A 27973-nucleotide genomic window follows, 5' to 3' on the forward strand; every position below is an offset into this window, starting at 1 on the left:
AAGAGATAATAACCAGAATGAGTCAGGTTTAAGTAGCATACTGTAAGATGACATTCCACATCGAAAAAAATATTTTTCTTTACTAAAAGTAGCCACCACGTGCGCTTCTTTAGTCGAAGGAAACCTGGCCACTGGAGTAGGCGAAATCAGATGGATTGAATATTTCGAAGGCTACGAAAATTCCCATGGACAACTAAGACGTAACCCAGAAAACAGAAGCAATGTTAGGAATAGAATGTGGGAGGTAGTTACGAAGAGGATATCTAAATCACATAAATGGGATACATTCCAACACAAGACGTTGGGACGTTGGTTTTTGTGTTGTTGTTGTGGTCTTCAGTCCTGAGACTGGTTTGATGCAGCTCTCCATGCTACTCTATCCTGTGCAAGCTTCATCATCTCCCAGTACCTACTGCAACTACATCCTTCTGAATCTGCTTGGTGTATTCATCTCTTGGTCTCCCTCTACGATTTTTACCCTCTACACTGCCCTCCAATACTAAATTGGTGATCCCTTGATGCCTCAGAACACGTCCTAACAACCGATCCCTTCTTCTAGCCAAGTTGTGCCACACACTTCTCCCCAATCCTATTCAACACCTCCTCACTACTTATGTGATCTACCAATCTAATCTTCAGCATTCTTCTGCAGCACCATATTTCGAAAGCTTCTATTCTTGTACAAACTATTTATCGTCCATGTTTCACTTCCATACATGGCTACACTCCATACAAATACTTTCAGAAACGACTTCCTGACAAATCTATACTCGATGTTAACAAATTTCTCTTCTTCAGAAACGCTTTCCTTCCCATTGCCAGTCTACATTTTATATTCTCTCTACTTCGACCATCATCAGCTATTTTGCTCCCCAAATAGCAAAACTCCTTTACTACATTAAGTGTCTCATTTCCTAATCTAACACTCTCAGCATCGCCCGACTTAATTCCACTACATTCCATTATCCTCGTTTTGCTTTTGTTGATGTTCATCTTATATCATCCTTTCAAGACACTATCCGTTCCGTTCAACTGCTCTTCCAAGCCCTTTGCAGTCTCTGACAGAATTACAATGTCATCGGCGAACCTCAAAGTTTTTATTTCTTCTCCATGGATTTTAATACTTACTCCGAATTTTTCTTTTCTGCTTGCTCAATAGGTTTGCCTTTCCTTAATCTAGCTTCTAAGATAAGTTGTAGGGTCAGTATTGCCTCACGTGTTCCAATATTTCTACAGAATCCAAACTGATCTTCCCCGAGGTCGGCTTCTACCTATGTTTCCAGTCGTCTGTAAAGAATTCGGGTTAGTTTTTTGCGGCTGTGACTTATTAAACTGATTGTTCGGTAATTGTCACATCTGTCAGCACCTACTTTCTTTAGGATTGGAATTATTAAATTCTTCTTGTTGAAGGTTTTTCGCCTGTCTCATACATCTTGCTCACCAGATGGTAGAGTTTTGTCAGGACTGGCTCTCCCAAGGCTGTCAGTAGTTCTAATGGAATGTTGTCTACTCCCAGGGCCTTGTTTCGACTTAGGTCTTTCAGTGCTCTGTCAAACTCTTCACTCAGTATCATATCTCCCATTTCATCTTCATCTTCATCTACATCCTCTTCCCTTTCCATAATATTGTCCTGAAGTACATCGCCCTTGTACAGACCCTCTATATACTCCTTCCACCTTTCTGCTTTCCCTTCTTTGCTTAGAACTGGGTTTCCATCTGAGCTCTTAATATTCATACAAGTGGTTGTCTTTTCTCCAAAGGTCTCTTTAATTTTCCTGTAGGCAGTATCTATCTTACCCCTAGTGAGATCAGCCTGTACATCCTTGCATTTATCTTCCAGCCATGCCTGCTTAGCCATTTTCCACTTCCTGTCGATCTAATTTTTGAGACGTTTGTATTCCTTTTATCCAACTTCATTTACTGCATTTTTATATTTTCTCCTTTCATCAGTTAAATTCAATATTTCTTCTGTTACGCAAGGATTTCTACTAGCCCTCGTCTTTTTACCTGCTTTATCCTCTGCTGCCTTCACTACTTCATCCCTCAAAGCAACCCATTCTTCTTCTACTGTATTTCTTTCCCGCATTCCTACCATTTGTTCCCTTACGCTCTCCCTGAAACTCTGTACAACCTCTTGTTTAGTCAGTTTATCCAGGTCCCATCTTCTTAAATTCCCACCTTTCTGCAGTTTCTTCAGTTTTAATCTACAGTTCATAACCAATAGATTGTGGTTAGAATCAACATCTGCCCCTGGAAATGTCTTACAATTTGAAACCTGGTTCCTAAATCTCTGTCTTACCATTACATAATCTATCTGAAATCTGTCAGTATCTCCAGGCTTCTTCCATGTATACAACCTTCTTTTATGATTCTTGAACCAAGTGTTAACTATGATTAAGTTGTGCTCTGTGCAAAATTCTACCAGGCGGCTTCCTCTTTCATTTCTTAGCCCCAATCCATATTCATCTACTATGTTTCCTTCTCTCCCTTTTCCTACTACCGAGTTCCAGTCACCCATGACTATTAAATTTTCGGCTAACTTCACTATCTGAATAATTTCTTTAATTTCGTCATACATTTCTTCAATTTCTTTTATTTCGTCATACATTTCTTCAATTTCTTCGTCATCTGCAGAGCTAGTTGGCATATAAACCTGTACTACCGTAGTAGGCGTGGGCTTCGAGTCCATCTTGGCCACAATAATGTGTTCACTATGTTGTTTGTAGTAGCTTACCCGCATTCCTATTCATTTATTCATTATTAAACCTACTCCCGCATTACCCCTATTTAACTTTGTATTTATAATCCTGTATTCGCCTAACCAAAAGTCTTGTTCCTCCTGACACGGAACTTCAATAATTTCCACTATATCTAACTTTAACCTATCCATTTCCCTTTTTAAATTTTCTAACCTACTTACCCGATTAAGGGATCTGACATTCCACGCTCCGATCCGTAGAACGCCAGTTTTCTTTCTCCTGATAACGACGTCCTCTCGAGTAGTCCCTGCCCGGAGATCCGAATGGGGGACTATTTTACCTCCGGAATATTTTACCCAAGAGGACGCCATCATCATTAACCATACAGTAAAGCTGCATGCTTGGTACGGGACGTTGGTACAGGACAGAAATACAACAGAGAGAACCAAAACAACGTATATTAGCCAGTAAATTACGATTTTAGCAGCGGGACGTTGACGGAATTGAAAAGGATAACCAAATGTTGGGTTTCTGGAAGATTTGCTGCACTACATCCTAGGGTTGCGGACGCTAGAACGTAAACTAACTTGGGACAGCTTTCAATCAACAAGAGCACAGAAACAAAACCATCAAAATTAGTATCGGTATTATAAGTTTCTGAACGATTACAACTGTGAATTAGGCTGGAACTTGGATTTAAACCCACGTTATTGCGGATAACGCAGTTACTGGCGCAGCTATTCAGGCACGATTCACACAGTTTTAATTCTTCAGCGCACTTTGAGCTACATAGAGGTAGTTTCGTTCTAGAACAAAGGGGTTACTGTTTCCTTCGTCTTTCGCACCTCAAAGGTTTCATCGGATCTACACTCTTCCCAGCAAGAGTCGCGAGGATTTCCACCTCCTGCGAGTTCTATTAACATCTTTACATCCTTGTATCACTTCGTGTCCTATGGCGTTAACTGATAAAATTCCCCCTCTTAATCACTCCTGTTGAACTCCAAAGTATACCCTACGGATTCCACACCCCGAATCATTTTCATCCTCTTTTTCGGATTTTTGATGGTCCGATTCTAGATAATACTGTGATTTAGGCAAACACTTTCTGCAACTACTTCTTCAATCCCTTTATAACACTAGATCTCAAACTTGAAGAAACCGCTCTTCGCCTGAGCTAATATAATTCTGACATCCTCTCTGATTCGGCCATCCTGTGTAATCTTGCTTACTAGATCGAATTTTTTGGAAGACGTCAGGTTCGAGAAACGGTCAGGCACATAATTTTAATCTGTCTATAAATTTTAGTCCTTCTACTCCCTACACTACAGCTTCGTTCCTTACGTCGATTTTAAGCAAGTCTTGGTTTTCATTTCCATTTCCCTCATCGTATTTGTGTTTGCTTCTCTTGAAGTCATGTTTCCAGCTGAGGATGTAATTTACTCCTTTCAACAGTTCTTCTGAACCTTCATTGCATTTATATAGGGGAAAAAAGACGTCTGTGAAACTTGTCATAGATACCTCTGCCCACTGAATTTTAATCTCTGTTTTAAGATTCTTTCTAGCTACATTAATTTTTCTTTAAGGAGCGTTAGGATACATAACGAAATTTGCATCCTTATCGATATATTAATAACAAATAACACAATGAATAGTATTTGGTTCTGAATATTCGTTTTCCGAATCAGCACGATTCATTCACCAAACTGCTAATGTCGACTGTATGTTCGGAAGCTGTTTAATCTACTTGCTCATTAATTGACAAACGATGTATAGCCCGTATATTTTCAGGAGGAATGAACATCAGCACACTCAAGACGTGAAACTCTGGGCTGAGTTCCGTATATGTTTGCAGAGGAGTGACCAGACAGCAAACGCGATAAAATTCACCGAACCTCAAAAGATAACATTTCTTGCATCCTACGTAAAAAATATTTCATTAACAAGGGGAACATGTTTCGGGGAAGATTTACAATGATTTTGATTTAAATGATGTACCACTATTACAAACAAGCAAAAAATTTGCTTGCTGTGAACGTTACTTCGCTATCAACAACAACACAACAGGTTGCAATATGCACCCACGGAAATTTTCAGAGGCCTACTAGCATAGCTAAGCAGAAAAGTGACGGGTGCCTCCAACAACAATCCCATTTTTTTCCGTACGTTCGTTTCTGCAATAACTGGACTGTATTATTTTCCCACTTGCAACCTGAAACTGTCCACGGCTCAGATAATTCCACGTTAATGCAACTGTAACGTGAGCAACCAATTCATTTGGTAAAATTTTGCAGCTTTCTGGCGTAATGTTGTAAACTACAATAGCTGGTCACCTATTCGCAAGCATTAAGATGGACTATCACTACCCTTACTTTCTAACAAGGCTAATGCTCTGCTTGGAATGACTTGAAAGAAGTGTCTGAAAGTCTGTGGAGAAATAGTTTGTTATTCTTCTTCAGTTCTGTCTGTTCTTTCAATTCTGTCTATCAGTCTTTCATCTGCTTTCATTCGGGTTCTCGCTTCGTCATGAGTTTTCTTTTAGATTTTTGATATTCTGGCACTGCTTCGTAAATAACAGATTTCCACAGTTGTTATTCTTCTTTCAGGTCAGTATTTAAAATCCATAGCTCTGACCCATGGCATGGAACAGATCAACCATATGCCTATCCACTCTTTTCTTATTGTTATTAGAGATATTCTTGGCCCCCTAAAAAGACAGAAATCAATTAATAACGACATTTTGTTGTATTCCTGTTATCTTCTGCCAAGTCTCTGCGCATGAATTATTTTTGGTAGGACAAGAACTATGGTAACTTGCTAGATTTTTTAAAATTTCTCGCCATTTTGCTCTGGGCTATGCCTACAGAAAAGTCATAGGAGCAGATTCATACAATAGCTGACCTCTTGGTGATCATCGACTATCCGCCATCTTGGAGAGCCATGTTTGATTGTTATACCATAGTATCAGCCTTATTGAACGCCACCTTGGGTTATAAATTATCCTATTTTTGTAATAAATATCAAGGGTATCACACTAAAATACAGAAATAAGGAAGCGTGTAGTCCAAATTGGACAATGAATTAGATCATAAATAAACATTTGATAACAACCCAAGATGCTTAGAGGGATGGAAAAGAGGAGAAGGAAGGGAGGTGGGAAGTCTATACATTCAAAGTTAATAGCATGACAGGCTGCCATTTCTACATTACATAGTTGGTGTAATCGGAGAGGGTGGGATGGAGGGGAGGGGTTGTAAATCGCTGATAAAGGGTAAAAAAGGCATGACAGAGCGCTGCAACTAATCTGCTTCAATTCCCTTCCTTCTAGGTTTTCCTACAGTTCATAATTCACTATCCTACATGCTGTACTACAAATATACATTCCCAGAAATTTATTCCTCTCATTATCGAAAGCGTTTGATCCTAGCAGACGTGTTTTGAACAGTAATATCTTTTTTGTCCGGACTACACAGCTTTTTGTGCGCTCCTTGCTTAGTCCGTCATGGGATATTTTGCTTTCAAGAGAGCAGGACATCTTAATTTCTACTTTGTGGTCAACCATATTAAGTTTAGCACTATTTTCATATCTGTACTCCTCATTACTTTCCTCCTTCATTTTATTCTGAATTCATATTCCATATCATTCGACAATTCCGCTCAACAAATTCCGTATTTCTTCTCTCCTTAGCTGAGAAGAGCTATATCAGCAGTTAATATTATCATCGATATCCCTCCACCCTTAGTTACTCTCGCACTATTTATCATTTGGTCTTATCTTTTTCGATGTACAGACAACAGAAGGGCAGAAATGTGGCGTAGTTGTCTTACACCTTTCAGTCTGAGCACCTCGTTCTGCTCTTCCAGTCACATCGGTCCTTCTTGGTTCTTCTACATATGGTATATTATCAATCCTATTTTCCGCAATGTTTAGAACGTATTCCTCCATCTTACACTGTTGACCCTTTTTCTACGTGGACGAACTCTATGATTTGTATGATAATGATGGAAGCTGTAGAAATGAATTAAAATTTGTGTCGTGGCTGGGACTCGAACTCGGGTCTTTCTGCTTACTAGAAAAAATGCTGATCATTACATAACCGCAGCCCTATGATCAACATTACTGCACGACCTACCCAAGTCGAATGTCCTCCCCAACACAAACTGCCTAATAAGCAAGAAGACCAGGGTTCGAGTCCTGTACGTGGCACAAATTTTAATTCTCATCTTCAGCTTCCATTATTATCGTAGATAAGGATGAGATTCAAATGTCGCGGGGAAAAATTAATTGTAAGATCTCCAAGTCATCTATGATTTGTCTTGATTTTTCTTAAGCATCCTTCCATTATCGAGTATCACATCAGAACTGCTTTCGTAATTTCTTATTGTTGTAAAACCAAACTTATCGGCGTATAATAAATCCTCAGCATTCATTTCCAATCCTCTGTATACCGTTATTGGTAGCTGCTTGCATGTAAGAGATTATAAGGTGATCGTACGAAATTTTGTTTCTTATTTTCTTATAGCATATACAGTGCTTTGAACTGATTTACAGACTGTAATGTTTTTGATTGATAACCGAAATTAACGTGATATTTTAGTTAAATTTTCATTACACAAAACATAGTTTTGACAACACCATATTTCGTTTATAATTTCCTTTCAGCCCCAATCAAACTTAAGCGAGCCAAGCTCAGTTATAAATGGTGAGTCATGTAAGGTGTAATAACATCCCTATTATTTCGTGATCGCTTACACATATCTAAAAGTGGTTTTCGGAAAATCTCAGAGCGTCGAGGGGCACGTATGTTTTTGTTGGTTAATATTTTTAGCGTTGGTATCAGCTGAGATATTGAAGAAATTACTTTTTATTAATGGAATATAAACTTTTTATAATTGCATTCGGTAACTCTTGAGAAGACAATTACAGTGATATAGTGTTTGTTAATGTTGACATGGAAACTTGTAATAAAAAATAGAGAAATTTCCTGTAATGCGAGATCATGGTGGCCGGAAACGGCATTTGCTGTGCAAACACTGCCAAGCAGGCGTCTCGGACTAGACTGCGTAATTTTATGTTATAAGGTAGGCCTGCGCTACAGGAATACAGGCCCATTTCCACCTGAACCAACTTACGACCTAGTTGCAGGTTCACCTACGAATGTTATATATGGAAGTACGACCTATGATAGAATGTAGCTCATCACAATGGGCTATAAGGAGAACTATTTCACATCTCTGTTATCATTTAAGATTTACCGGAGCTAAAACAGAGAAATCAGCTGTTCGTTCTTCGAAAATACGGAGGTCTTATACGGTGCAAAAAGCAACTACGGTATTAAATATCCAAATGTTACAAAGAATATTGGGCCTATCTTTTCTTGTAACTGGCTTTGTATTTCTTAGGGATAAATTACTTGTTGTCGGACAACTGTCTCTACCTGCACTGTTCTAAATTATATCACGTGGGATACATTCGTTAAACTAAACATTTTATTAAAATATTTTAATGAGTACCTGAACACCAAAAAATAAACATTCTCCTTAACGAAACGTATCTTGATTCTGAATGTAAGCCCGTAATGAAAGTGTTATCAGATGCGTTCAGTACACGCTGTCGATTTATTTACATTGCAATGCAATTTCGTACACACGTAAATGGAACAAACACCTTACTGAAAATGATTTTGTAATACCCAAAATCACGTAAAATAAGTATTGTCTTCTAAAAAATAAGTTTATGATTTATTTAAGCATGAGGTCAAATTGTTGAACATGGACTGAAAGGCACATTTGCAATCGTCGTTCGGAAGAACGATGAACAGGTGTAATTACAGTTGATGATATGGTAGAGCATGCGCAGGCGATTCGACAACACACATCATTAGGCGTAGTTTGGGCGTCGTCATAGACGGCATCTTTGAGTGCTCCCCAAAGAAAGAAATCAAGAGGAGTGAAAACGGGCGACCTCGTAGGCCATTTGACAACAGAATTTCGTCCTACTCAACGTCAGTAAAGTTCCCAATCACTATCTGCGTTGAAACACGGGACGGGTGAGCTGGACGACGTCGTGTTGCAGCCACATACACTGTGGAATATCCAGTGGCACCTCCTCTAGAAGAGCCCTCAGAATGTTCGTTAGAAAGCGTGCGTACGAATGTCCATTTAGAACGACTTAGATGAAGTATGATCCCACAATGTAATTTCGTACGATGCTGCGCCATAAGTTTACACTCCACGGCCGTTTATGTTGCAAATGACGAAGCCAGTGTGGATTCTCGGATGCCTAGTAATGCATGTTAAGCAAATTTACATTATCGTTGCTTCGTCGTTAAAAATCACACGTAGGTAGAAATGTAGGGCTGTCTCTCAGCTGCTGAACGACAAACCGACAAAATTCTGTACGACGTTCGAAATCACGGTCGTCGAGCGCCTGATGTAGCGTCAGATGTTAAGGATGGAAACGCTGTCGACGCAGGATGCGAATGACACTCGTCTTGCTGATTCCACATTCCATGTAATGTGTCACGTACAACTGTGCGGGATGATTAGTGCCGCAGCCGGAACAGCTTCTTCGTGTTCTCTGTCAGTTGCAGTCCTCTTTATTGCTCTCTTTTTGACGTTCGAGCACCCCGTCCTCGCTAGCGTCTTAATAATTCGTGCAATGGCCTGGCACGTCGGACATGGCCCTAGACCGATGTACTGTTTTTGCGGTATTTCTTTTACATTCGCCATATAAAACATATCAGCTTCTCTTCGCTTTTGTACATGTCTGCACGCAATGAATGTTGAAGCAGAAATGAGCGGCCTGCAGTGCAGACAAGTAAACAGGCAAATGTGTTGACTTTCTGACATAGCGTAGCACGAGAGCTCTGCTAGACGGTGTCTGCACCGCTAATGCCAATTCCGGCCACCGTGCTCTCAAATTTTAGGACAGTTCTCGAATTTTTTTACGACAAGTTTGAACGTCGACATTAACAAACGCTATGTCACTGTGTCTTCTCAAGAGTTGTCGAATGCAGTAAAAAAAAAGTATGTGACTCCACTTAAAAAAATGTACTTCCTTCAATATCTCAGAAGCGCTAAAATATCAACAAAACAAAAAATATATGCCCCCCAACGCTCTAACATTTGCCGTGTTTCGATTTGTGTAACAGCTCATGAAATAAAAGTGGTGTTACATCTTTCGTGACTCAAGTTGTCTGTATTTTGATCCTGCAGCCTTTACCAAACAAGACACAAATTAATGACGACATGTAGAAGCTAGCGGGCATTGATTAACATTAATCGAAGACGAAGAGGTTGGCAACGTTAAATTCAGTTGGGAAGGACATACCACGGAATTGCTGAAGAGCCTAAAAAAAGTCTATATTTGAAGTGTGAATAATGTCAGATGTAGGAGACATTAGGACAGAAATTACTTGCGTTCTCTGCTGATTTTCATTCTATAATGTCATGAGATCATATTTTGGGGTAACTCTGCAAACCGAGCAAAAGTTTTTAGAATGCAAAGGCTTGTAATAAGACTCATTTGTGATGTAAGATTATCATGTAGAAACCTGTTCAAGGAACTCTGTATTCTAACCATTGCTTCTCTGTACATTAATTCCTTAATGAAATTTGTTGCAAGTAATATATCTCTATTTCCAGCCGATAGCTCAACATATAGTATCAGTATTAGGAATAAGAACAATGTAGTTAATGGCTTGAAATCACTTACAAAAAGGGGTCCAATATTCAGGAACACACATTTCCAATAAACTGCCAGCAACCATTAAAAACGGTTTCAGATAAAGCACAGTTCAAACAGAGGCTGAAAGACTTTTTGACAGGCAGCTCATTTGGACTGTTGGATAAGCTTAAATAAAAATATCTGTTGAATTTCAGTTTTGGCAGTACTTGGTCACAAGAGTCAACATTATGATAAACTTATTGGAAGTGCATAACCATGTTTAATTCTGACAGTGTATTAATTCTGTAAATATTATAAGTTCCAATTTACTGTAATGGATTCGCATATTTTGACAAATGATAAGAAAGTGGGTATCATATTTAAATGTCTTGGGTTTTTTATGTTATACTTTGTGACATGTTCCACGCCCATAAGAGTCATTTCATTTTTGGATCTATGGGACGAAAACTGAATCTAATAGAATCTAAGTCAATGGGGAAAGCCGAAAATTTGTGCTGGATCGGTATTCGCACCCGAGTCTCTTGCTTACTAGGCAGATGCTCTGACCACTGTACCATTCAGAGACAGTGGCCATCGCAACTGCATTGAGTACTCAAGCGCGCCTCCCGTCAGACACAAATTCTCCACGTATCTGCGCACTACTGACGTATTGCCCTTGACCATTATCCTCATTACTCGCGGCGTTTCTCCGAATCCTGTTGCAAAACTCTGGAAGTCTTTTAAGAAAATTTGAAATCATTCGCCCATTCTCGATTTCAGAATATTCGAGAACTTTGCTCAGAAGTTTACAAAATATTTGGTGCAGGAGATTATAAGAACCACACGCACATACGCTCACGCGGGCGCGCACACACACACACACACACACACACACACACACACACACACACACACAAACACACACCTAGAGAGAGAGAGAGAGAGAGAGAGAGAGAGAGAAGGAGGGAGGGAGGGAGGGAGACCGAGATGATTGGTAGTGGTTGGGAGGAACGAAATTCCTCTTATTTAGTAAGGGATACACAAGTAACCTGTAGGGGGAGAAGGAATCTAGAAAAGATATCATTCCCTAACAGTAAGATGAGTTAGGCAAGTGATACGTGATTGTTGAAACGCTCAAGTACCGGTATGTTTCTGGAAGAATACGTCTGTCTACAACCGGTAAGAGAAATTATATGACAATGAAACGCCCCCTCCTTAGAAAAAATTATGAATTACTCTGCTGGTAAACCTGTTACGTCATTTTATTTACAAAAAGCTGAGCAAAAATGAACGTACTCAGACAGTTCTCTCTTTACTTATTCTGATCATCACGAAACTGACACACACTATTTTTTTAGCGCAACGCAATCTGACTTTCAATAATCCCCACAAAAGAATGGCCCTGACTAACAATAACCTATACCTTTCATGAATCACTTACCTCACAAAAGTCTTCGTTACTCGAACTACTGCAATACAGCGAGTGCCAATACTGCCAGTAAAATAAAATATTCCAACTACCGAAGGCAATAACTAATGATAGGCATAGTTAGCAAATGAAAGATTTTGATAGAGAGCAAACAATGTATTTACCTTAATAATGTTCAAAAGTCATCATATATATATATATGACATCCATCTTTAGAAATTTCCTTTTTCTGGCGGACACACGTCCAGATCGTCCGTTTATAGTGACCTCTCAAAACTCTGGCATCTCTCTTTCTACATCCATTACTGCTGGCGGGTCACCTCCAACTGCGCAACGCTACGCGCTGTTCACACCTAACTGCCCAACACTACATACGCGAATATTCCAACAATGAGCCCAACCAGCCACAGACTGCACAGAGCACAGTCAGTGATTTTCATACAGACCACTATGTGGCGTTACCAACATAAAAACCTAAACAGCCTACTTACAACAGAATCTGATTTATCTACTTACACACTGAATATTCCGCCTACAAGGCCTCAGGATAAAACTGCCATCGATCCGTTGCTTTTTCAGTACGCCTGAAACACAGAAATGTTTCCGTTAGCAATCAGCACAGCTAAACTGAAACACGTTTTAAAATATATTTGTGTACTTTGACAAGACACATAGAAAAATGTAATATTGTGTCAACTTTACAAAACGAAAGCTCTGCATGGAATCTGTAGACTCACTTGGGAGGCACACTAGTGCGACTTGTACGATAGAACTATGGTGTACAGAAGTGATATGTTGCACTGAACACACCGATTTCTTTAAGTCGACAGCATAAGACTGGCCCAGGAAGTGCTGTGTTAATGACTTCGATACCTCTGATACACATAGTATCTCAATTGCGTTTGTACACATCAACGACTCTTTTATTTATTTCTTTACTGCAATATCCATAATTAAATAAATAAAACTAGTTTTTGGATTGGATTGTTTGGGGGAAAGAGATCAAACAGCGAGGTCATCGGTCTCATCGGATTAGGGGAAGATGGGGAAGGAAATCGGCCGTACTCTTTCAAAGGAACCATCCCAGCATTTGCCTGGAGCAATTTAGGGAAATCACGGAAAACCTAAATCAGGTTGGCCGGACATGGGATTGAACCGTCGTCCTCCCGAATGCGAGTCCAGTGTGCTACCACTGTAAAATTAGTTGTTGACTGCAATAACTGGACTCATTTTAGCGTTTATAATGAAGAAATGTGAATAAAATGCTTCAGATTTCCAAGCTGAGTCATGATATTAATCAGTTTCCCAAAGTGTAATTGCACAATGTAACGTTACATAATTGCTACTAGTGGTTTCACCAACCTTAACCACTTTCCACAGGTTATGACGACACTAGCACGTTATTATCGACCAGCTTCGCCGTTTTCGACGTTATAATTCCCAGGAAACTGGTCGTAACAATCTTTTATGTAAGAAAAGTAATGCCTGAGAATTATTGACCTGAAAAACCATTGAAGATATTTAAGTAAAACAAATGTTATTATCACATTTCTTCTTTATTCTCCATATCTACATATTTATTTCTCAACATAGTCGCCCTGGCGATGAACACATTTCTCCCATCAAGAGATCGGTTTGTCTACAGCATCACTGTAGAATATTTGGCTTCTTTCTCGGAGCCTCAATCTCATCTCTGCTTGCACCACTTCATCACTAGCAAGGTGAAGTTCTCTAAGGCGTTCTTTAAGTTTTGGAAACAGATAAATTGAATTTGGCCCATTCGGGTCTGTATGGAGGATGATTGATGACGGTGAACGCAAGGATGGGATTGCTGCAGTTGTCACACTGCACGTGTTGGACTGGCACTGTCGTGTTGAAGGATAGGGTGCGCCATGTGTGAACGAATTCTTAAAATAAACTCTATTACAGCACGCTGTCTTTCATGCACCGACATAGTTCCGTTACACACCACTACAATTCGGAGCACTCAAGAGGCACAGGGCTGCGAATATGTAGACGTCCTTGACAGGTTAAATCTGTGTGCCGAACCAAGACTTTGTAACACGTCCGAAATGTGTTCCATTGGATTCAGGCAGAGACTCTGGGGAGGACGCAGTATTTCCGGAATGTTATGGTCTACAAACCATTGCCTCACTGAGGCATTGTCGTGCTGATACAATCAACCACCGTTCGCAAAGTGTTCGTCTAGTGGATGTAGTATTAATATTCCTCTGCATTTAGTATTTTCGTAAGCGCCATAAGAGGAAAACGCCGTAACCACGAAAATCCCTACCATATATTAGCACTACCTGATCCGTGCTTCACTGTTGACGCTACAAATAAACGTAGGTAGCTGTGATGATACAGTGTTAGGAGAGCTGCACCATCGATTTGTTCCCGCCATGTGACACACAGAATGTAAGTAGCTGTAAGTTTGTTATACTGTTTAGATACGCTAAAATGAATTTTATATTTTTTTGCTACAACTGTAATACTGGAAGAAATGTCTGTGTTTCTTTCTGTTTCATGATACGAGCGGGGGTGTGGCTGTGGCGGAAGGAAAGGTTTTCCCGTCGCCACATAGTCAGAGTTACCGGCCATGAGAAGCTTGACAACGACTATAGAGTGCCAAAGCAGACGTCCCGAAGCGACTCGACCAACCTCTCCGTAATAATGGAAAAAACTAAGAAGGTTAAAAACTGAAAAAGATTTTGTATGGAATTGATACTGTAAAGATCGAGAGAGTTCGTGTTCAGCTTTAGTCACGAATGGGTGCAAACTCACTCATCCACGTTGTTCATGTTTGGTAGGTGGCTATTTATAACTGTATGATTTCACTGTAATAAAGTGGATAAAAAGTGAAGTTAATTTTGAAGTGTTCAGTCGGAAAGTTTATATGAACATAATTGTTACGAATTGAGTCTGAGCGGAGTATATTGTGGATTAAGTGAAGTCGATTTTTTAGACTTTAAGATCAAATTAAACGTGATAATGCTATCTTTGGAATACTGGATAGACGGAAGTGATATTTTATGGGCTATACCTCGTGGCGAAAAGGATGCTGAGATTTTCTTTAGTAGGCATACGGAAGATAAATCTAAATTCATAACATTGCAGAAACGAAGGCTTATCAAACTACGGGCGAAATAAGTTTTCAAGTGACTGTTATAAATCAACAGACAAAAATAACCTTTGTACTTGAAGCGCGGCTGTGGCGGACCACTATACTCAAGTCGCTAGGTATTGTGAGTTACGTTTAATGCGGATGCCCGATTAGCCGTGCGGTCTAACGCACTGCTTCCTCGGCGGGAAGGCGTGCCGGACTCCGGCACGAATCCGCCCCGCGGATTAGTGTCGAGGTCCGGTGTGGCGGCCTGTCTGTGGATGGTTTTTAAGGCGGTTTTCCATCTGCCTCGGCGAATGCGGGTTGGTTCCCCTTATTCCGTAAACACTATCTCCATGTACGCGTACACCATAATTACTCTGCCACGCAAACATTGAGGTTACACTCGTCGGATGTGAGACGTTCCCGATGGGTTCCACTGGGGGCCGAACCGCACAATAACCCCGGGTTCGGTGCGGGGAGGCGGTGGGGTGAGTGGACTGCTGTAGCCTGTTGTTGGCTTGTGGGCCACTGAGGGCTACGGCGGGGACGAAGCCTCTCCGTAATTTCTAGGTCCCCAGTTCCATACAATACAAAACAATACAGTAACAAAGCTGGCTGTAATGTAACATAATAAGACACTTTCGGACACTGCATAAAATTATTCTAATTTAAATGTCCCTTTCCATATCGATCTTTCTAATTCTGTTCGCTTTGTCAGCTTTATTCGTACACAGAATGAGATTTTCACTCTGCAGCGGAGTGTGCGCTGATATGAAACTTCCTGGCAGATTAAAACCGTGTGCCGGACCGAGACTCGAACTCGGGACCTTTGCCTTTCGCGGGCAAGTGCTCTACCAACTGAGCTACCCAAGCACGACTCACTCCCCGTCCTCACAGCTTTACTTCTGCCAGTACCTCGTCTCCTACCTTCCAAACTTAACAGAAGCTCTCCTGCGAACCTTGCAAAACTAGCACTCCTGAAAGAAAGGATATTGCGGAGACATGGCTTAGACACAACCTGGGGGATGTTTCCAGAATGAGATTTTCACTCTGCAGCGGAGTGTGCGCTGATATGGTAGAAGTAAAGCTGTGAGGACGGAGCGTGAGTCGTGCTTGGGTAGCTCAGTTGGTAGAGCACTTTCCCGCGAAAGACAAAGGTCCCGAGTTCGAGTCTCGGTCCAGCACACAGTTTTAATCTGCCAGGAAGTTTCATATCAGCGCACACTCCACTGCAGAGTGAAAATCTCATTCTGGAAACATCCCTCACGCTGTGGCTAAGCCATGTCTCCGCAGTATCCTTTCTTCCAGAAGTGCTAGTTCTGCTAGGTTCCCAGAGGAGCTTGTGTGAAGTTTGGAAGGTAGGAGACGAGGTACTGGCATAAGTAAAGCTGTGAGGACGGGGCGTGAGTCGTGCTTGGGTAGCTCAGTTGGTAGAGCATTTGCCCACGAAAGGCAAAGGTCCCGAGTTCGAGTCTCGGTCCGGCATACAGTTTTAATCTGGCAGGAAGTTTCTTCGTATAGTTCAAAATTTCGTACTTGGTTTGTTTTAGAAACGAACCTCTGCAAGAAGTGAATATAACCGATCCTCCCGACAGCCTCAGCCGGACAATAGTGGACCGTATTCGTAGAGTATTAGCACGGTCTAGCAGAGAGTACTACAAGGTTAGCCACATCCATTGCTTGAAGACCCCACAATGGTCATCTAGCTATTATGGTATGGAGACGCATAGTGATGACTAGGTGCACCGATTCCCATATCCTTGAACAATTCACACCCCCCAGTCAACGCTGTACTTCTACGACATGTGTATCTTTACAGCGGTGCATTCGCCCCTGCCTTCATTTCCGTGTATGAGGATGCGTAACCTCATCGAACAGAGCAGGTGGACAGTTCTTGGAATGGACTGGCCGCTCCGTTCCATCGGTTTAAATATCATCAACCACGTGCAGGGTGCATTGGGGAGACGCATTGCAGCATACACACGTGCAACAACCACCATCAAATAGCAGGCAACAATACTGGTGCATGGAATAGAACGCTTTTCTACAAGAACTCGTTACCAATACGGTATTTTGGTCAGCGTGGAAGCAGGTATCAAAGCAAGCATAGCTCTACGTACTGATCATCCTATTAAGAACCATGCCCCACCTTTTGTAATGACTAGAGGACCATCAGAAATCGCGGTGACTGCAGTGTAATTATTGTCTTTGAATAAAAGTGTCATTTCTGTTCGTCTCATGGCGTATTTCTTTCTTTTATCTTCTGTACTACACTCTACTGTACTGTATTGTACTACACTATAATCTACTGCACTGTAGTGGTTCTTTCTGTGTACAGGCCAAGGTCCTTCGAGGTATGCTACTTGGCGGTGGCTTCAGCCTGGAACAGCGCCACCGCTACGGTCGCAGGTTCGAATCCTGCCTCGGGCATGGATGTATGTGATGTCCTTAGGTTAGCTATGTTTAAGTAGTTCTAAGTTCTAGGGGACTGGTGACCTCAGATGTTAAGTCCTATAGCGCTGAAGCTATTTGAACCAATTGAACTTGGCGGTGATACATCAGGTGGAAGCTACTTTCATCTTTATTGCAGACCACTACAAACATCTTTCAGCGCACAGTCATAAAAAGTAGTGACATTTTGGTATTGCAGGCCACTTAAAACACTAACACAGCCATGAAAGGTAGTGACAGTTTGGATAAGCAGCGTCTGTAAAGGTGCTGAAATACCACCCACTCGCCTCTTTCCACCGTAATTTTACGGATTATGTCATGCGGTGCTGTGTACAGGCTGGAACAAGGTGGCGAGACGCCCCCAACAAAGGCCGCTGTTCGCCTTTGCTTTGAGGCAGCCGCGACCGCCGTGTCGTGCTTACGTTATTAAAACATCAGAGGCCCTGTTAGCAGCGTCCCGCGAGCTCCTGTGAATGCCACGGACCCTCTCTGTTGTGCGTCCCGGCGCCAGCTCTCGGTTTACTCGCAAGTCCGCCTAAAACTGTTTACGGCGCAGAGCATTCCGGCAGCGTGGCGTGGCGTGGCCGCTGCCTCTTCCACGTGCTTTCTCTGATTCCTCGGAAAACTTGCTGTCGGCGGATTACGGCCGACAGATTCCGTCTGGTGCACTAGTCGGCATCTGCCGGTGTTGCCGCGGCGTGTGCATTAATGATTCAGAGGGGAGCTAAAGCTGCAGGGAGGTATCTGTGCCACTTCATTCGGGTGGAGCACCTTTGAAGGTGATTCTTAAAGAAACCGAGGAAAAAGGGGCTGACAGTCTTGAATATTTTAGTCGGCTTCTTAACTTGCATGCAAAGGCAACCGTGTCGGAAAGAGTAGCTTCAAATGGACTGAGCATATCACATTTCAGCCGATGCTCAAATTCAAATGCGGTCGAGGTAATCTATGTTTGCGCAGCTTACCAAATGATACTTATTTACGTCATCACTGTCCTCCAGCATTTTCTATTTCGTGCTTATTTTCGCATCTCTACGATATTACACTCAACATAATCTATAGGTTTGTGTCTTCCAGAATTGGAAACTGTGACTTATCATAGAATATAGGTTGAAAAACTCAAACCTATGTTTATAGAATTTGTAAATCTAGATAAACGTTTTACACTGATGGCCCAACTTCTTTTCGAAAGTTTGAAGATAACAGAGATGAAACACAAGGAGAGATGGGTTATTTACAGATTGAACAGAATCCAGACTGAAATTTAAGGGTCAGAGATCATTTATTATTTATTTGTTTATTGTATGGTGGCGACAGCAAATATTAAGGAACACATAATATGCTATTTCACATCTAAGGATTTAGGCACAAGGTAAAACTCACTCACACAAAAACTACATACCACGAAAGAATCATACAAATGGGACGGAAATCGGTAGTTCTGATATACTTGTACAGACAAACAAATGATTAAAGTTTCAGGAAAACTTATTCAAGAGAAACTGCATCACAAACTGAGTATGTCAGTTACTCGTTGGTCAGCCCCTGCCCCTTACGCAAGCAGTGTTGATAGTTTTGACTGATAGGTTTGATTGAAAGTGTTGTTGGATGTCCTCCTGAGGGATATTGTGCCACATTCTCTCCAATTGGTGCTTTAGATCGTCAAAATCCCGAGCTGGTTGGAGGCCCTGCCCATATTGCTCCAGATGTTCTCAGTTGCGGAGAGATATGGCTACCTTGCTGGCCAAGGCAGGGTTTGGCAAGCAACTCTCGCCGTGGAGGGCGGGTATAATCTTGCTGAAATGTAAGCCCAAGATGGCTTGCGATGATGGGAGAGAAAATGGGTCATGAAGTATCATCGGTGTACGGCTATGGTGGAAGGATGCCGCGTATGACAGCCAAAGGTTTCGTCCTATGAAAGAAAATGGCAGCTCAGGCCATGACTCTTGGTATCCCACTAGGGCGTTTCAGACTAGTATTCGGCCTGGAATCTCACTGAAGTAAACATTGTTTTCACTGATGAGTCCCACTTCGAATGGGCCACTATGGCCATTCAAGACATGTCTTGAGGTGGGGTAGCAACTTAACTGTCTACACCTCAAAGCCTGACATCCAGAGGTGACAGTCTGATTTCGTTTCGTAGCAATACCCCTTCGGTTCCCAGTTTTTTTGTCTTTCATGGTAAGCCACTCTGGGCTCACATTTCAGCAAGATAATGACCGTCCGCACACGACGAGAGTTCCTGCTGCTTGTCTTCCTGCTTGCCAAACCCTACCTTGGCCAACACGGTGGCCGGATCCCTCCCCAACTGAGAACATTTGGAGGAATACGGGCCAGGTCCTTAATTTTGGGATTTTACTATCTACACCGACAGTTGAACAAAATTTAGCACGATAACCCTCAGGAGGACAACCAATCAGTGCCAAGCAGTATAAGTGTTTGCACAAGGGCCAGTGGCAGACAAAAGGCCTTACTGACTTGCTCAATTTGTGCTCTTTCTCTTGAACGAATCATTCAATTTTTATGAAATTGTAATGATTTGTTTTTCTGCACATGTACATATATAAAGTATTGGATAATTCCGTCATAGCGCGTCGTTCTCTCATCTTTTTCGTCTTTAAATACTGAAAATTAATGTGCTATACCAAATGCGTAATACCGAAAAAGAGACCATTTAAACTATAAAATTAGGATTGTTAATTAAAACAGATACGTTCAATCAGAGTTCATCATCTGGTGAATGAAGACAGCTGGTAGCAAAGGGAGCAGCATTAACGAACTCACTGAATGGTTTTGGATTCTTTCTTACAGGGTAGTCTCCGACACAATATACTGAACGGTTTGTTCTTGGGTCCCATAGCCGCAGGTTGCAGAATTTCGGAGTCTCCACCTCTACACTCCCCACCTTTACATCGTAGCACTGCCTCTCGTGTGGCCTGAAGCGATTTGGGGAAAATAATGGAAAACCCAGCTCAGGATTGCGGTCATGAGTTTGAACCGTCGTTCTCCAGAATGCGATTCCAGTGTGCTAACGGCTGAGCCACCTCACTCGACGATGCTGAAACTACTGTTTGAGATTTTTCTCTGTAGTCATGTTTTCCTGTAAAGACTTCACAGAGGAACGCGTCAGGTACAGAATCATAAATAAGGGCATAGATTAGAAGAGGAATATTTGAAAGTATGAGAAGCAACAGGAGATACAGAAATGCTACCACTTAGTGACTGTGTATGTACCTTTGATAAAGTCTCTTGCGACGTGTAAATATTTAACATTGCATGAAAGTCCTCATTCTATGAATGCTGTAGTAGTTGTTTTCTTATGCTCATGGATTATGAAATGTTGATGCATAATCCTAATATAATATTGGCTAAAGGATTATTAAAAAATAGGATTACATGAAAACCGAAATTACTTAGTGTAAACCTTAGTCAAACAAAGAGCAAACTGAAAGGGGGAAAAAGGTTTACCTTACGGAGGACGGTCGAAAATGAATTCTCCCTTCATCGTATGAAACGTGTTGGAAACTCGTGCAAACTTTTGACCGGACAAACTTAGTCATTTTATTGGATGATTGAAAGTTTGAAATAAACTGTACGCAGTGCCAATCGTAGCTCAGTTGTGCCCCGAGACTATGGGCTCTCGTTAAGGTCTCGGCAGACTCGCTCGCCAGTTTCTGCCCCTATGTTTTCACGCGACAAACTCTGTCGCCGGTCCCACGCATAGGAAACAAGGTTGGTTCTGATTACAGCGGCCGTCGTCACTGCCGTATTCAGGAGCGACGGCATCTGGCCTAACGCAATTACCTCCACTGGCGGACGGGGAGCGCAGAGTTGCCTGACGAAGAGCGTACATCCGAAAAGCTCCTCATGTATACCGAGGACGTATCGTTGTGTAGCATGCATTGTATCTAGGCGATACCAGCCAGTCCGTCTAAAACAACGCATTCCTTACGTTTCAACGACATCCGTTTCTACTAATTACGTTGGGGTGCTGATCACTTCGTCCTTGAGCGCACACACACACACACACACACACACACACACACACACACACACACACACACACACGCAATAAACAACGTTATCAAAAAATGGCTCTGAGCACTATGGGACTTAACTTCTGAGGTCATCAGTCCCCTAGAACTTAGTATTTAAACCTAACTAACCTAAGGACATCACACACATCCATGCCCGAGGCAGGATTCGAGCCTGCGACAGTAGCAGTCGCGCGGTTCCAGACTGAAGCGCCTAGAACCGCTCGCCCACACAGGCCGGCGACGTTATCAACAGGCTGTTATCACGAATGTACCTTGAAACCCATGGCCATTTTTATGGCCACAGATGAATTAAATTTCTTCGGACTATTTTCATTGAACATCTACATCAATACTCAGCAAGCCACCAGACGGTGAGTGGCTGGAGTGTGCAGCTGAAGGTACGCGCTCTACTCTACTAACCATGGTACCAGCAATGCATTAACGTATGATTTATCACCTATCATCCAGGCGCAACTAACTGCTGTAAATGCAGTTTTCTGTGACCCTTCAACGAGAGAGCTTTCATAAAATTCATGTAATTTGTGAAAACTATGTAAATTATTTTATGACTTTCAAAATAAATGGTTAGCATATTAAAACAGCTGCCTATGGCGCTGGAATTTAACCAGGGTGCCACGGTGGCGAACAGGAAAAGTTGCGCCGTAAGTTGCAGGAAAGCATGAATTTGCTCGCCGCCCCATAGTGAGAAGCAAAATTCTCATCGCCGGTGTGAACGTCTTAAGCTGTAATACAGTGATGTGTCCAGTATCGTAATCCGCTTAGGAATAAAAGTAATACATGTGTTGTAATTGGCGGTCGTAACTTTCAACAGATGATACGAGCTGACGTTGTTACTTCGAATTTATTTATCATCATCTGACCATTAATATTTATCCGTTCTTTGCACCTACATAGTATCACATTTATCACAAATATTTTCTTCAATTTTACTGGATGCTCGGACCAAAGACGAGAATGGATCTCGACGATGCCGATTCACAAGAATATTTAGACATTCGCCTGCAGTTATTTAAGGAATCGACTGAAAAGTTGCATCTGGAATTTAAAACACGATCGTCTCAGGCGCACGTTCTCCTACTATTTAGATACTCGGAATCATCGCACAGATCCTTCTTAAGGTTGGCTTTTTTAGAGTGTATTTGGAGAATTTATTAAAAATGAGTGTCTTGACGCTGACGGTGGCATGGAACGTAGTCTTGGGTTTAAAGTAGTATAAACACACTTCACTGTCTAAGTCAAATGACAGGTTTCAAACCTCGGCAGTTACGCACCTCTCTTTCATATGTGAGGACGATTTATTAACGCGAAAAATGCCAAGTCGCCTCATGTCTTGGCGTTTACGTAAACTATGTATGGCTGGATGGATAAATTAATTGCACGGTCGTATCACCTCCAGTATCAGCACACTCAAAAGAGTCCTGTGGTGTTCAGAGTAACACTCAGGTTGAGGATAAATGGTTCAAATGGCTCTGAGCACTATGGCACGTAACTTCTAAGGTCATCAGTCCCCTAGAACTTAGAACTACTTAAACCTAGCTAACCTAAGGACATCACACACATCCATGCCCGAGGCAGGATTCGAACCTACGACAGTAGCGGTCGCGCGGTTCCAGACTGTAGCGCCTAGAACCGCTCGGCCAACCCGGCCGGCAGGCTGAGGATACATTACAGATATTAACAACCTGTGAGGTTGCTGTTGCTCGAAATACTGCCGATGGAAACGTGAATAATGATAGGACATAAATCAGTACTGGATATGCTAAAAGTGTAGTTATCTCTTTTGTCAGTGAGTCTCATTAGTGCATCACCTAAAGAACGGGTAGACCACAGGAAGCTGGGGAACTAAATAAGAAAAGATGGAGGATGAAGACCCCAATAAAAACAATCGCGCTTAATGAAATACTGAAACACTTCGTCTGTTTTATGCCATGTAAATTATGAAATTGTCAAAGTTGTGAGAGTTTGTTTCGTATTAAGATTATTAAATCAACTGCACGACAGATACTCCTCAAATTTTCGGAAGAATATACACGGTGAGTGAGGAGGAAATGTACGCGCTTTGAGACGCGATAGTATTAGTGATTCTGAACAAAAAAAAAAAAAAAAAAAAAAAAACTTCATATGAACATATGCCCTATTGCGAATGGTTTCCGAGGTAGAACAAGTTTAATATCACTTCTGTACATTTTTCTTCAGTAACTCGAAAACCGCACACTCCAACGAAAACGTGTCTCAGTACACAATTAAAGTAAATTAAATTTGCAACAAAAAGAGGTCCTATTTATTTTTTGTCTAGGACTAACAGTCTTCGATAAGAGATCGCAAGAATATTGGAATCCTCGCACGACGCGCGCGCGCTGTAGCTTAAGTAAATTTTTTTGGACCAGTTTGAGGTAGTTTTCCGACTTGACAGTCCACAAGCGTCCTGTATCAAAATGTTAGTCTCAACTTCCTACTACCGTGGTACGCTTAAACAATGAAAATGAATAATATAGAAAATAAATAGAAATGAACATTAAAAGTGTTTTACCTCGGAAACCATTCGTAATAGCGCATATGTGCACATCAAGTTTTTTGTTCAGAATCACTAATTGTATCATCTGTAAAACACGTACCTCTCCTCCTCACTCACCTTGTATTTCAAGTTTTATATTTTTCTGAATTACGATTTCTAGAACACCGTGCTAAAGCAGTACACTAAGTAATGATGTAACCAGAATATTATTATTATTATTATCATCATTATTAGTTATTATCAGTAGTGTGTACGCAGAAAATGAGCTCACGATACTGATTTTTTTTGTTTTATTGCTGGTCACATCCCGAGTGTCTCAGACTACGGGCTGTATCGGCATATAATTCGTACAGATCTCCATAAAGTGGCTCTTTGTCGTTAGCAGATGTTTACTTTATAAATGGTGGTGATTTTCAAATGTCCACTAAAGTCTTTTACAATAGCTCCCAGTGTGCCGAGAAACACTAGAACTATTTTCGTCGGTTTGTGCCACAGTCGTCGCAGTTCGATTTTCATATTTCCATACACGTTAGTTTTGCAAGTTGTTTCTTGTCGATCCTGTTAGCATGAGGTATGCAACGTCATTGATCCACACTTTTTTTTCTCCACAATTCTGATGCCTGTTGTATTGTGTACTACCATTCGATCGGTCTGAAGTCATAAGTCCCACATCAATCTGAGGTGTTCGATTTCGTCATTATTACTATTATGTTAAGGCACTAGCTGAGTACTCGTCGTTGCTGCATTACGCCGTCTGCTCTTCCCCCTGTGTACATCTCCTCCTCTTTTCTTTGTCTCTCTGTCTCCTCCTCTCCCCTGTGTCGATCTCCTCCTCTTTCGTTTTTATGTGTATTTCGTATTCCCTTTCTCTGCCCAATTCCTCTTCCCCCTCTCTGCATATACGCTCCTACTCCTCTCCCTCTCTATCCATCTCTTCCTCCTCCTCCCCTCTCCCCCTTCCCCCCCTTCCTCTCTCCGCCCCTCCCCCCCCTGTCTGACCATTTCGTCCTCTGTCCGTTTCCCGTCTCTCGCTCTGTCCATCCGTTCTCCTCCTTCCAGTCCCTGTATATGTACTTCTTCCCACATTTTACTCCACTATTACCTCTATCCCAGTAGGAGCTTTTTACCCATGGCTTTACCCACGTAAGCAAACTTCACATGTATTTGACATGCACTGAATATATTTTACACATATTTGTACACATATTTCACCAGCATCTGTAGCGAATTTCACCCTGCAGTTTTGTTTTCACACAGTTCAATATTCATGACATAATATCTCTAGAAGCTTGCGTCGTACGATGGTATAATGTTTCAAAGACATTGAGCAGCATATGTGTCTGCGAAATATGATGCGTACAGAGTAAGTAGCAAAGAAGTGAGAAATTTAAACGTCTTGCATAATGCAGCATTTTTTTACGAAGCTCAGCATTTATGACGTCATACCTGGTGAACTAAGTGATATAATTTGCAGGCACATTCAGTGTTGTATTTGAGTACTGCCTGCAAAGTGCGTCGAACATACAAGTAATAGTAAAGAACTAATAAATTAAAACGTCGTGTCTCAAGCGTCAATTTAACTCACGAACAGCTAAAAAGTAGTATGCGATAAAGTGGTTTGGTTTCATCGTTTAGTGGGGGTTGGCAATGAGAAAAAGTTTAGTAAAGCGTTGAAATTAGGTCTAAAGTTTGTTGCGAGTTACTGTGTTCTCCCACTGTCCAATACAGCATGAATAGAGTCTGAATATTCGCGCATCGTGGGCTACATTCCTTTTCACCCCCAGCCCCGGCCTTTTGATAGGTATGTGATTCATACCCCCCCACAGACAGTATTTCCAGACAGTAAGTTATAAGTGCACCAAATATGGTTGAAATCGATCGAGTGGTTACGAGATGTGCAACATACATACATACACACATAAACATATTTTAAAAAAATCATCAGATTTGGCAGCCGGAGACCTCCAGCATAAGAAGTCACCCTCATTCTGCCATTGGACATGTAAAAAGGGAGGAGGAGCGGAGAGAGATTCAGGGCCCAGAGGTTGAGGAGTCAGCAATGATCAACGGCATGAGCATGAAGAAGGCAATGGAAACCGCTGCATTAAAGACACAAGGTGTGTCCACAGCACATGTGATCTGCAGTTGTAAAGGTGTTATGGTGAACTCTACTTTGGCAAAAATTCCGTAATAGTTTCCTATTCGGATCTCCGGGAGGGGACTGCCAAGGGGGAGGAGACAGGGAGAAAAAGATTTAATAATCAACAAAACGATAAGGATCTGCTAGTCGCGGCGTGGTTTGTCAAAATAATAGAGAGAAGACAAGGATTTCTGGTCATATGAGTAGGGGGTAATACCAACAACAACAGAAAATGTGATAGTGGGAGTTGGATTCGTTATAAATATAAAGGTAGGACAAAGAGTGAGTTACTGTGAACAGTTCAGTGACTGAGCTGTTCACATCCCAGTCGACAGCAAACCAACACCGGCAACGACACTTCAGGCATACATTCCGACGTCAGAAGCTGACGATGACGAGACACAGAAAGTATATCACGATATTGAATGGGTGATATAGTACACAAAGGGAGATGAAAATCTAATAGCCATGGGTAACTGGAATGCGATTGCAGGGGAAGGAGTAGAACAAAGGATTACGGGGGAATATGGACTTGGTGCTAGGTATGAGAGAGGAGAAAGACTAACTGAGTTCTGTAATAAAATTCAGTTAGTAACACCAAATATTCTGTTAAAGGACCACAAGAGGAGAAGACATACTTGGAAGAGGCCTGGAGGTACAGAAAGATTTCAGCTAGATTACATCATAGGCAGGCAGAGATTTCGAAATCAGATACTAGATTGTAAGGTGTACGCAGATCACCATTTAGCAATGATGAAGAGTAGGCTCAAGTTTAAGACAACAGTCAAGAAGAATGAATGCGCAAAGAAGTGGAATACGGAAGTGCTAAGGAATGAAGAGAGATGCTTGAAGTTCCTGAAGACTACAGATTCTGCGATAAGGAATAGCTCGGAAGCAGTCAAGTGAAGAGGAATGGAAATCACAGAACTTGTAAAGAGAACAGTCTGTGCAAAGAAGCTATATGCGAAGAAACGATGTGGAGCAGAAGAAGTACGTCAGTAGAGCGATGAAATAAGAAAGTACAAAAATGTTTCGCGAAGTCAGAAATACAGAGATACAAGTCACTTAGGAATGAAGTAAATATAAAGTGTGGGGAAGCTAAGACGAAATGGTGGCAGGAAAAATGTGAAGAAATCGAAAAACAAATGATTGTCGAAAGAGCGGACTCAGCACATAGGAAGGTCAGATCAACTGTCGATGAAATTAAAGGAAGGGTGGCGTCATTTAGAGTGCAATGTGAATTCCACTGTTAAACGCAGAGAATAGAGCGAATAGGTGGAATGAGTACATTGAAGGCCTCTATGAGGCGCGGGACAGGGGGGGGGGGGAGACTTCTCTGATAACGTGATGGAAGAAGAAACAGGAGTCAGTTTAGAAGAGATAGGTGATTCAGTATTAGAATCAGAATTTAAAAGAGCTTTGAAAGACTTAAGATCGAAGAGGAGTCAAGGGATAGATAACATTCCATCAGAATAGAAAAGGAAATACAATCAGTTTGGATTTACGAAAGGTAAAGGGACAAGGGAGGCACTTCTCACGTTGAGGCTAATAATAGAAGTAACAATAAAGAAAAATCAAGACAAGTTCATAGGAGTTAACGACCTGGAAAAAGCGTTCGATAATGAAAAATGGGGAAAGGTATTACGAATTCTGAGAAAAATAGACGTAAGCTGTAGGGATAGACGCGTAATATACAATATGTACAAGAGCCAAGAGGGACGATAAGAGTGGACAACGAAGAACAAAGTGCTCGGATTAAAAGGGTAAGACAGAGACGTAGTCTTTCGTCCCTAGTGTTTATGGAAGAAGCAATGATGGAAATAAAAGAAAGGTTCAGGAGTGGGATTACAATTCAAGGTGAAAGGATATCAATGATAAGATTCACTGATGATATTGCTATCCTTTGTGTAAT

At 41.6% G+C, this 27973-nt stretch overlaps 1 long non-coding RNA gene and 1 other non-coding gene across 2 annotated transcripts in view; one reads left to right on the plus strand and one right to left on the minus strand.

The window, feature by feature from the left end:
• LOC124735541 overlaps nt 1-27973 on the minus strand; it is a 524395-nt gene that overhangs the window by 182326 nt on the left and 314096 nt on the right. The window contains exon 2 of the long non-coding RNA XR_007009445.1: nt 12311-12378. This is a non-coding gene — a long non-coding RNA (uncharacterized LOC124735541). The remainder of the gene's footprint in view (nt 1-12310; nt 12379-27973) is intronic.
• Trnas-cga lies at nt 16312-16386 on the plus strand. The gene has a single exon. It is a non-coding gene; the product is annotated as a tRNA-Ser (tRNA).

This window comes from Schistocerca piceifrons, unplaced genomic scaffold (genome assembly GCF_021461385.2).
Source record: "Schistocerca piceifrons isolate TAMUIC-IGC-003096 unplaced genomic scaffold, iqSchPice1.1 HiC_scaffold_1682, whole genome shotgun sequence".
In the NCBI taxonomy this organism is placed as follows: Eukaryota; Metazoa; Arthropoda; class Insecta; order Orthoptera; family Acrididae; genus Schistocerca; species Schistocerca piceifrons.